Source organism: Falco peregrinus, chromosome 21 (genome assembly GCF_023634155.1).
Source record: "Falco peregrinus isolate bFalPer1 chromosome 21, bFalPer1.pri, whole genome shotgun sequence".
NCBI classification, from domain to species: Eukaryota; Metazoa; Chordata; class Aves; order Falconiformes; family Falconidae; genus Falco; species Falco peregrinus.
In genome coordinates, this window is record NC_073742.1 from 379,589 (window position 1) to 392,063 (window position 12,475).

Sequence of the window (12,475 nt, forward strand, 5' to 3'; positions counted from 1 at the left end):
CCAGGTAGGACAGGCCACCGCTTCTGTCTCGTGCCCTAAGTAACTGCCTACTGCCAGTATTGGCACTGACTCACCAGCGGTCAGCTACAAGCACTTCTGCTCTTAAGCAGAGCACAAGCATTCCTCTGCTTTGAGAAGAGAGCATTGTGCTCATGAAACTCTGAAAAGACTGACTTCTATGCCTCTCCAGCTATAACCAAGAGAATCCTTCCTTCTCCGCACCAAAAAAATTAATGCTGACTTTTCAAGGATGCTATGGATGAGGTTCATAACCAAGGGGTGTCATCCACCTGGCCACACAATTTGTCTCCTGCAAGTTCGATTAAGCATGCCAAGACATCCTATGGATGTGACAAACACCTCATCACCTCTGCTCTGTTGCCCCTTCTTCCCCCAGTTTCTTACTGGAACTAGTAACTCCAGCTCACCAGTTCCTTGAGCATGGCTTCAATCGGTTCCTGAGCCACATGCACATCTTCTGTAGGTCCTTCCAAAGTGATGTTATCCTGTGGCGAGCAGCCTCACAGTTTGCCCTCTTGCCTGTGATAACAATTGTCGCCGAGTTGCTGTTCTTTGCTGGGAGATCAATTTTGGTGTTGCTTTCTTTACGGATCTGCCACAAAGGAAAAAAAAAAAAAATCATCTCAGAAGCGTCCCATGTCAGAAGAAAAACCCTCGCAGGCTATATTGGACACCACCAATGGGCAGGAGAGAGCATCCAGTGGGATTTTGCTGCAGGCAGTGATCATCACGAGCACTTGAGTTAGGAGCAATATCTCACCTTCTTGATGTTGGCACCTCCTTTCCCTACGATGTTCTTGTGGAACTGTTTGCAGATGGGGACAGAAATAGAAAAGCTGTTTTCAACCTAAGGGAGAAAGGAAGGGAGAACTGAAGATTACACTGTCGTGGCAAGGGAGGCCCGACTTCAGGAACTCTGATAAACGAGCTTTTGAAAAGAGGCTTAGACCCAAGGAAGTTCTCTATACGAGGGACTTGTAAGACTAAACAAAGGCAAGGACGTTCCCCTATAGCCTTCCCATAACAGGTACTACCCCCTGCCTCCATTCAGCCAAAACAGCATCGACAGCTCCCTCCTCTTGAGGTGTTTTAGCTCTACCCAAGCCAGTAGAGCTCTGCTTTGCCCCAGGGTTATCCAGGCACGTAGGAGGGAAGTGCAGGCAGAAGACCTCCTTACCAGGTCTGCCACCGTCTTTTGCATGTACTCGGTGCACTTCTCCACCTCGTTTTTGGGACCTCGGAGTTGGACGATGTCACTCTTGTGTGCAGGGTCTGGGAAGTTGATGATAACCTGCAGGAGCGGTCATTTATAGTTAGCTCAAGCAAAAGCAAGAACCCTTGTGTCAGACACATGCAAAGGTTGGGGGGATCCTACACATGCCCTTTTCCCATTCAGAAAAGGGGAACCGTGTTAGCGGCCTCTGGCTAAAAGAACTATCTTCTCAGGCACTTGCGCTACAGAGCCACTAAAGTTACGACTTCTGTGATGACAGGCCTACTACCCATGTAGGAAATAACCCCTCTGGATTCCTCCTCTCCTACCAAGCCTTACCTCTGGGAATTGCTCCCGGATTTCCCAGACCCGCTCAGCCTTCTGCCCAGTGATGGTCCGGTGGAATTTCTGCTCAACGATTAGGTCCGCAGCGTGTTGATTTTCCTGACGGGAACAGAGGGCACACTGAGTGTTCAGCCGGAGAGCCATCTACTTTGACTTAGCGGTTTGCTGCCCGACGGTTTACTTGCCAGCACTGTCCCTCTTTTCTCCAGACCAAATTCACTCTGCGTTGACAGAGAAGGGCTACCCGAGGGAAGAGGGGAAGACATTTGTGAAGAGGAACTTGCACTTGTCATGAGATCCAAGTGCTCCGTGGGCAAGGGGCACACACTCGCACCAGAAGGTTACAAGGGAACACGAGAGCCCAAACCCTGCAGTCTCCCAAACATCACGTCCTACCCACTCACCCTACGGGAAGCGAGTTCCAGCAGCTCTTTCTTGGCCTGTGGGACCCCCTGTGGGTCTCCTTCAATTCTGATCGGGTTGCTCTTCTCGTTGTCCGGGGGAATGCGCACAGACACCTTGTACAGATCCTCCATCCTGTTAACTTCGAGGCAAGGACTGTGGTGACGCCGTCTGCTAGGCAAAGACCTGGAAGCAAGGCACCTTGATTATCACTGCTCAGAGGCTGTTGAAGAAGTAAAGCCGCCTCTGGGAAGAGCTCGGTGGGGTAGGGTTGAGCCAGGGGAAATTGCCTCTTCCCCCTGGAGTTCAGCGAGAGCAGACCTGTGCCACACGAGAGCCTGTCCAAGTAAATACCGTGGCATCTACAGAGCCCATTGTTCCCTTGTCAGAGCGAGGCGTGTTTCTTCCCCAAACAGTATCACATTTAGAGCAGAGGATAATCGTTCCTTTCTACCCCAAACTCTTGGCTGGGGACACGTTGCAGTGCTATCAAACTAGCAGACCGCAACAAGGCTTTAGCGTTGGCCATATTCTACTGCCGGTGCTGTAGCACCTTCCTCCAGAGGCCAGACCACACTGCTCCTCCTCCAGCTGACACCCTCTCCCACAAGCCACAGGGCTATTTAACCCCTTAGCGGGAAGCAGCTACACCTGCACATCGTCCATGTCGATCAACCCACTGCCTCTGAGGCAAGGCCACAGCTGCGTGTTATCAATGCTAATCAACCCACCGCCTTCATTCCTCTACAGGGAGAAGCTCACCAAGCACATTTCCACCACCCACAACTGGCTGCTAAAATGTCATTCGCACAGAGCAACGTGTGGAAAAAAAAAAAAAAAAAAAAATCCTCCAGGACACATCAAAGTAATTCCACTACTGTTCAGGCTCCCAAGGTACTTTCACCCGTTAAAGCCATCGCAAGGCCTGACGGCCCATTTCTCTCCTTGTACCACCACCACTCCAGAAAAGCAGAGGAAATGTGATGGAGACAGCACACTGGGTGAGCTACAGAGCCCCTGATACCATCTCCTAAACACGAAGAGTGTGAGCATGGGAAGGACTAGAAAGGCACTCCACTTACCGTTTAGCTGCTTTCTTGCCAATGAGGTGTCGGTGGAATTGGTGGTCAGCCTTGATTATTGCGTAATCCGTCCCGTGGATCTAAAAAGAATTATATTTTTTATATCTATCTATATATGTATGTATGTACATTATTTTATATTAGAATATATAGGGCCAGGTAGGACAGGCCACCGCTTCTGTCTCGTGCCCTAAGTAACTGCCTACTGCCAGTATTGGCACTGACTCACCAGCGGTCAGCTACAAGCACTTCTGCTCTTCAGCAGAGCACAAGCATTCCTCTGCTTTGAGAAGAGAGCATTGTGCTCATGAAACATTGAAAAGACTGACTTCTATGCCTCTCCAGCTATAACCAAGAGAATCCTTCCTTCTCCGCACCAAAAAAATTAATGCTGACTTTTCAAGGATGCTATGGATGAGGTTCATAACCAAGGGGCGTCATCCACCTGGCCACACAATTTGTCTCCTGCAAGTTCGATTAAGCATGCCAAGACATCCTATGGATGTGACAAACACCTCATCACCTCTGCTCTGTTGCCCCTTCTTCCCCCAGCTCCTGTTCTCCTTCATAATACCTAGTTGTTCTCTCATTATGAATCCTCCCTTCCCCTTATCAGTGTCAATGGAATCATCGTTCCATGGACAATGAGTCGTCCCGTTCCCCCGCTTGGTCCGAGAGTATTACCTCTGTTCAGTGGCTTGATCCAGGGTGATAGTGCTCGTTCTAGGCGCTGTAAAAAGCGAAATCTATATCCTATGTCCTGATTTTGGGTAGCTAACATTAATGCAAAACAGTCATCCTCACACAGTTTTTATTTCATTCTGTAGCGTCGGTGTCGGTATCAGCTGCCTGCGGTAAAGGTTCACGGAATGGTCTGACATTCTTCGCTGGGATCCATCTAGGTCCTTTTTCTGTAGAGACACAAGCATAACCTTTTCCCCGTGTAACAAGAGGATATGGTCCCATAATTTTACCTGTTTCTGCATCTCGGACCGATACCGGGCCTTTAACCCGTGCCTCGACGGAGGTAGCTGCAGTGAAACGTCGACCTATCGGTGGGCCGTTATCTATTCAAGAACAATTCAAAAAATTAAAAACATACAACGCTTTCTGTAACCGTTCCTCGGGAATAGCCATGCCCATTCCCCCTTTTTGTTGTTGTCATAAACGTTTCAGAGACCGATGAGACCCTTCAATGAGAGATCGACCGGTGGGGGAATGAGCAATGCCGGTAATATGAGTTCTACCCCATAGGGCAAAAGAGGTTTTTACAGTTGTTGAAACGTAAAGATAAAGACCGATAACGGTCCAGCTTAAGGGGATACCTAAAGCAGCAAAAGCACGCATTAAATGTCTACGAACAGCTCGTGCCTTTTCTCCTGTGTGACACGAGGCAACCAAGGCACCTGAAAATGTATCAATGGAAGAGTGGATATATTTAAGGCTACCAAATTCAGAATCATGCGTGACATCTGTTTGCCCTAACGGTAGGCTTTGTAATCCTCTAGGATTAACTCCTGCAGCAACTGATGGGAAAGAATGTTTTTGACAATCGGGACAGACAGCAATAATACTTGATGCTTGTTGAGCAGCAAGGCCAAACTGTCGCTTAAGAGCTCCGGCGTTTCGATGGAAAAAAAGAGTGACTTCGCTTAGCTTGAGCCATACGGTCTGGCAGTACTTGAACTGGTCACGGCAATAGGTCAGCTCGTCGATTGCCTTCTGCAAGAAAACCAGGTAGCGAGGTATGAGACCTAATATGCATAACAAAATAAGGCGCAGATCGAGAGTCCAAAAGGAAAATAAGTTCCTGTAACAGGGTAAAGGGTTGTGAATGCGAAACACTCCGCAGCACAGAAGCTTCAGCTCGTGGAACAATACCTGCAACATAAGCAGAATCAGTAACAAGGTGGAGCGGTACATTCCATTCTCGGAAAACACGAACAACTGCATTCAGTTCTCCTGTTTGAGGTGAACCGGAGACCGTCTCTATGTCCGAATCCCATTGCCTCCGTTGATCATCCCACCACAGAAGAACAGATTTATGCGATTGGCCCAATCCATCTGTAAACACAGTAAGCGCCGGTAAGGGTTGTTCGCTTCTTCTGGGTTTAACATCAGACGAAAATCAACGTTAAACAGTTTGTGTGAAGGTGGATGGGAAGTTATTCGACCTGTATGTTCTCGCCCGGCACCTCCCCGGGACCTACAGCTTGACAAACTATTGCTGTACAATTCAACCACGAGAACCTCTAACACCTTTACCGCTCAAACCTAGCCTTCTCCTTAACATCTTATCTATCCCATAAACACCACCTACCCAAAACCTCAGCACTAAAATCATATTAACCCAAACCCCCCATACACACACGCCCCTAAGACTATAGGCGCCCAAACAGCCAACGAAACCAACAAAACCAACGAAACCACGTCCCCGTAGCTTACAATCCAAAGCGTGGCACTGAAGATGCCAAGATGGCGTCCAATATGAAAGCCGAGGACAAAAGACTTAGCCCTAACCTTACGGTTGGCTCCTGCTAGACCTAGACGTGCAAGTATCTGCGGCTCAGTGTAAATGCCCTAGGCCTCCTGCTAAGACCGAAGGAGCAGGCATCAGGCACACGCTACCAACTGTAGCCCAAGACGCCTTGCTCAGCCACACCCCCACGGGCACTCAGCAGTAATTAACAGTAAGCAAGAAGCGCAAGCTTGACTTAGTCACGGCAGCCTTCAGGGTTGGTAAATCTCGTGCCAGCCGCCGCGGTCACACCAGAAACCCAAGCCAACAGTCACACGGCGTAGAGAGCGGACCAGAGCCTGTCAGAATAACTAGGAAACCGAAACACAACTAAGCTGTCGTAAGCCCGAGATACCCCTAAGGCCAACCGAAAGATGATCCTAGTAAACCTGACTGCGGCCAATGAAGAGATGGGACGCAGCTTGATGCAAGCAAATGTCAATGCGTTGTGCAGAAGCACGAGGTTTTATACGCTTGCAGAAGCTGCGCGTTTTAAACCAATTGCTTCTTGAGGCTAAGCCTTGCATACTAGGCAATCCCTGATTGGTGGTTAACTACCGGCACTTAACAGCAAGGTGTTACCTTTCCTTGGCGCCATCCGTCTCCCACTCCCCTGTGCTCTGTAAACATGCCCCATCATGTTGTTAATTGTTGTCTAGACAAGCTCGAGCACACTCCCCTCAGCTGACCGATTGCCACGCGTGGTCCTAGTTTCCAGCCCGCTCCTGCACCTCCCCCTTCCTGTTGCACAAAAGAACCTTTGAAAGCGAACGAGGAAAAACAAGGCCTAAGCAACAGAACAAATAAAAAACCAACTAAGACATATTATCACTGTCAAAATAACCCACTGCCTTTGTTCCGTACAATTCTACAATTTCCCCTTTTTGTTTTTGAACAGCTAGTACCAGGTTTGCCATGTTCCGCAGGGCCCTTGCAAACATGACAGCAACCAAGGTAATAGCAAACAAACAATACTGCCAATCGAGGGAATGGATGCCAGAAAAGGCTGAAATTTTCTCAGATTTTGATAACATGTTGCTGCAGTGGGGCGCCTAAAATCCACGCAGCACATACCATCAAAATCCTCACAGCCACGTCCTTGAACCAACAACAAAAAGCAGCGGCAATTTTGACTCACATGCTTAACTGCCTACCAAACAAGGTGATTTAACTCTTTAATGCTTTCCCTGCTGTTACTCTGCATAAGAGAAGAACCGCTGCGACACGTTCCCATCCTAGCCTCCTACTACATTAGCATCTACAGAAAGACAATGCTCGACACGCAAAGTGTAAACAACATCACCTTCTTTTGGGTTAAGGTTATACGTAGGCGGAAGGGCACACCAAACAAGAACCGTTTCCGTCAAAAAGTTCGAAACATAGCATGCCTTCTCTGAACATACCTCTGGGGTCATCCCCTTCATTCCCTCCTTTTGATGCAAAGAGAGACACTTTACCCTAACAGAGAAGCCCCTGTTTACATCTCTGAGCCAGGACACAAGCCGCAGCTGTGCGCGCCACCAGGCTCAGGGCAGAAACCACTCCTGTAGTTACCTAACTAGATATCTCGACAAGCGTGCAGACACCTATTAAACACTAAATAACCATGTTTATCGTTCCTGTTCTCCTTCATAATACCTAGTTGTTCTCTCATTATGAATCCTCCCTTCCCCTTATCAGTGTCAATGGAATCATCGTTCCATGGACAATGAGTCGTCCCGTTCCCCCGCTTGGTCCGAGAGTATTACCTCTGTTCAGTGGCTTGATCCAGGGTGATAGTGCTCGTTCTAGGCGCTGTAACAAGCGAAATCGATATCCTATGTCCTGATTTTGGGTAGCTAACATTAATGCAAAACAGTAATCCTCACACAGTTTTTATTTCATTCTGTAGCGTCGGTGTCGCTATCAGCTGCCTGCGGTAAAGGTTCACGGAAAGGTCTTACATTCTTCGCTGGGATCCATCTAGGTCCTTTTTCTGTAGAGACACAAGCATAACCGTTTCCCCGTGTAACAAGAGGATATGGTCCTATAATTTTACCTGTTTCTGCATCTCGGACCGATACCGGGCCTTTAACCCGTGCCTCGACGGAGGTAGCTGCAGTGAAACGTCGACCTATCGGTGGGCCGTTATCTATTCAAGAACAATTCAAAAAATTAAAAACATACAACGCTTTCTGTTACCTCGGGAATAGCCATTCCCATTCCCCCTTTTTATTGTTGTCATAAACGTTTCAGAGACCGATGAGACCCTTCAATGAGAGATTGACCGGTGGGGGAATGAGGAATGTCGGTAATATGAGTTCTACCCCATAGGGCAAAAGAGGTTTTTACAGTTGTTGAAACGTAAAGATAACGACAGATAACGGTCCAGCTTAAGGGGATACCTAAAGCAGCAAAAGCACGCATTAAATGTCTACGAACAGCTCGTGCCTTTTCTCCTGTGTGACACGAGGCAACCAAGGCACCTGAAAATGTATCAATGGAAGAGTGGATATATTTAAGGCTACCAAATTCAGAATCATGCGTGACATCTGTTTGCCATAACGGTAGGCTTTGTAATCCTCTAGGGTTAACTCCTGCAGCAACTGATGGGAAAGAATGTTTTTGACAATCGGGACAGACAGCAATAATACTTGATGCTTGTTGAGCAGCAAGGCCAAACTGTCGCTTAAGAGCTCCAGCGTTTCGATGGAAAAAAAGAGTGACTTCGCTTAGCTTGTGCAATACGGTCTGGCAGTACTTGAACTGGTCACGGCAATAGGTCAGCTCGTCGATTGCCTTCTGCAAGAAAACCAGGTAGCGAGGTATGAGACCTAATATGCATAACAAAATAAGGCGCAGATCGAGAGTCCAAAAGGAAAATAAGTTCCTGTAACAGGGTAAAGGGTTGTGAATGCGAAACACTCCGCAGCACAGAAGCTTCAGCTCGTGGAACAATACCTGCAACATAAGCAGAATCAGTAACAAGGTGGAGCGGTACATTCCATTCTCGGAAAACACGAACAACTGCATTCAGTTCTCCTGTTTGAGGTGAACCGGAGACCGTCTCTATGTCAGAGGCTGTTGAAGAAGTAAAGCCGCCTCTGGGAAGGGCTCAGTGGGGTAGGGTTGAGCCAGGGGAAATTGCCTCTTCCCCCTGGAGTTCAGCGAGAGCAGACCTGTGCCACACGAGAGCCTGTCCAAGTAAATACCGTGGCATCTACAGAGCCCATTGTTCCCTTGTCAGAGCGAGGCGTGTTTCTTCCCCAAACAGTATCACATTTAGAGCAGAGGATAATCGTTCCTTTCTACCCCAAACTCTTGGCTGGGGACACGTTGCAGTGCTATCAAACTAGCAGACCGCAACAAGGCTTTAGCGTTGGCCATATTCTACTGCCGGTGCTGTAGCACCTTCCTCCAGAGGCCAGACCACACTGCTCCTCCTCCAGCTGACACCCTCTCCCACAAGCCACAGGGCTATTTAACCCCTTAGCGGGAAGCAGCTACACCTGCACGTCGTCCATGTCGATCAACCCACTGCCTCTGAGGCAAGGCCACAGCTGCGTGTTATCAATGCTAATCAACCCACCGCCTTCATTCCTCTACAGGGAGAAGCTCACCAAGCACATTTCCACCACCCACAACTGGCTGCTAAAATGTCATTCGCACAGAGCAACGTGTGGAAAAAAAAAAAAAAAAAAAAATCCTCCAGGACACATCAAAGTAATTCCACTACTGTTCAGGCTCCCAAGGTACTTTCACCCGTTAAAGCCATCGCAAGGCCTGACGGCCCATTTCTCTCCTTGTACCACCACCACTCCAGAAAAGCAGAGGAAATGTGATGGAGACAGCACACTGGGTGAGCTACAGAGCCCCTGATACCATCTCCTAAACACGAAGAGTGTGAGCATGGGAAGGACTAGAAAGGCACTCCACTTACCGTTTAGCTGCTTTCTTGCCAATGAGGTGTCGGTGGAATTGGTGGTCAGCCTTGATTATTGCGTAATCCGTCCCGTGGATCTAAAAAGAATTCTATTTTTTATATCTATCTATATATGTATGTATGTACATTATTTTATATTAGAATATATAGGGCCAGGTAGGACAGGCCACCGCTTCTGTCTCGTGCCCTAAGTAACTGCCTACTGCCAGTATTGGCACTGACTCACCAGCGGTCAGCTACAAGCACTTCTGCTCTTCAGCAGAGCACAAGCATTCCTCTGCTTTGAGAAGAGAGCATTGTGCTCATGAAACATTGAAAAGACTGACTTCTATGCCTCTCCGGCTAGAACCAAGAGAATCCTTCCTTCTCCGCACCAAAAAAATTAATGCTGACTTTTCAAGGATGCTATGGACGAGGTTCATAACCAAGGGGTGTCATCCACCTGGCCACACAGTTTGTCTCCTGCAAGTTCGATTAAGCATGCCAAGACATCCTATGGATGTGACAAACACCTCATCACCTCTGCTCTGTTGCCCCTTCTTCCCCCAGCTCCTGTTCTCCTTCATAATACCTAGTTGTTCTCTCATTATGAATCCTCCCTTCCCCTTATCAGTGTCAATGGAATCATCGTTCCATGGACAATGAGTCGTCCCGTTCCCCCGCTTGGTCCGAGAGTATTACCTCTGTTCAGTGGCTTGATCCAGGGTGATAGTGCTCGTTCTAGGCGCTGTAACAAGCGAAATCTATATCCTATGTCCTGATTTTGGGTAGCTAACATTAATGCAAAACAGTAATCCTCACACAGTTTTTATTTCATTCTGTAGCGTCGGTGTCGGTATCAGCTGCCTGCGGTAAAGGTTCACGCAAAGGTCTTACATTCTTCGCTGGGATCCATCTAGGTCCTTTTTCTGTAGAGACACAAGCATAACCGTTTCCCCGTGTAACAAGAGGATATGGTCCCATAATTTTACCTGTTTCTGCATCTCGGACCGATACCGGGCCTTTAACCCGTGCCTCGACGGAGGTAGCTGCAGTGAAACGTCGACCTATCGGTGGGCCGTTATCTATTCAAGAACAATTCAAAAAATTAAAAACATACAACGCTTTCTGTAACCGTTCCTCGGGAATAGCCATGCCCATTCCCCCTTTTTGTTGTTGTCATAAACGTTTCAGAGACCGATGAGACCCTTCAATGAGAGATCGACCGGTGGGGGAATGAGCAATGCCGGTAATATGAGTTCTACCCCATAGGGCAAAAGAGGTTTTTACAGTTGTTGAAACGTAAAGGTAACGACAGATAACGGTCCAGCTTAAGGGGATACCTAAAGCAGCAAAAGCACGCATTAAATGTCTACGAACAGCTCGTGCCTTTTCTCCTGTGTGACACGAGGCAAACAAGGCACCTGAAAATGTATCAATGGAAGAGTGGATATATTTAAGGCTACCAAATTCAGAATCATGCGTGACATCTGTTTGCCATAACGGTAGGCTTTGTAATCCTCTAGGGTTAACTCCTGCAGCAACTGATGGGAAAGAATGTTTTTGACAATCGGGACAGACAGCAATAATACTTGATGCTTGTTGAGCAGCAAGGCCAAACTGTCGCTTAAGAGCTCCAGCGTTTCGATGGAAAAAAAGAGTGACTTCGCTTAGCTTGTGCAATACGGTCTGGCAGTACTTGAACTGGTCACGGCAATAGGTCAGCTCGTCGATTGCCTTCTGCAAGAAAACCAGGTAGCGAGGTATGAGACCTAATATGCATAACAAAATAAGGCGCAGATCGAGAGTCCAAAAGGAAAATAAGTTCCTGTAACAGGGTAAAGGGTTGTGAATGCGAAACACTCCGCAGCACAGAAGCTTCAGCTCGTGGAACAATACCTGCAACATAAGCAGAATCAGTAACAAGGTGGAGCGGTACATTCCATTCTCGGAAAACACGAACAACTGCATTCAGTTCTCCTGTTTGAGGTGAACCGGAGACCGTCTCTATGTCCGAATCCCATTGCCTCCGTTGATCATCCCACCACAGAAGAACAGATTTATGCGATTGGCCCGATCCATCTGTAAACACAGTAAGCGCCGGTAAGGGTTGTTCGCTTCTTCTGGGTTTTAACATCAGACGAAAATCAACGTTAAACAGTTTGTGTGAAGGTGGATGGGAAGTTATTCGACCTGTATGTTCTCGCCCGGCACCTCCCCGGGACCTACAGCTTGACAAACTATTGCTGTACAATTCAACCACGAGAACCTCTAACACCTTTACCGCTCAAACCTAGCCTTCTCCTTAACATCTTATCTATCCCATAAACACCACCTACCCAAAACCTCAGCACTAAAATCATATTAACCCAAACCCCCCATACACACACGCCCCTAAGACTATAGGCGCCCAAACAGCCAACGAAACCAACAAAACCAACGAAACCACGTCCCCGTAGCTTACAATCCAAAGCGTGGCACTGAAGATGCCAAGATGGCGTCCAATATGAAAGCCGAGGACAAAAGACTTAGCCCTAACCTTACGGTTGGCTCCTGCTAGACCTAGACGTGCAAGTATCTGCGGCCCAGTGTAAATGCCCTAGGCCTCCTGCTAAGACCGAAGGAGCAGGCATCAGGCACACGCTACCAACTGTAGCCCAAGACGCCTTGCTCAGCCACACCCCCACGGGCACTCAGCAGTAATTAACAGTAAGCAAGAAGCGCAAGCTTGACTTAGTCACGGCAACCTTCAGGGTTGGTAAATCTCGTGCCAGCCGCCGCGGTCACACCAGAAACCCAAGCCAACAGTCACACGGCGTAGAGAGCGGACCAGAGCCTGTCAGAATAACTAGGAAACCGAAACACAACTAAGCTGTCGTAAGCCCGAGATACCCCTAAGGCCAACCGAAAGATGATCCTAGTAAACCTGACTGCGGCCAATGAAGAGACGGGACGCAGCTTGATGCAAGCAAATGTCAATGCGTTGTGCAGAA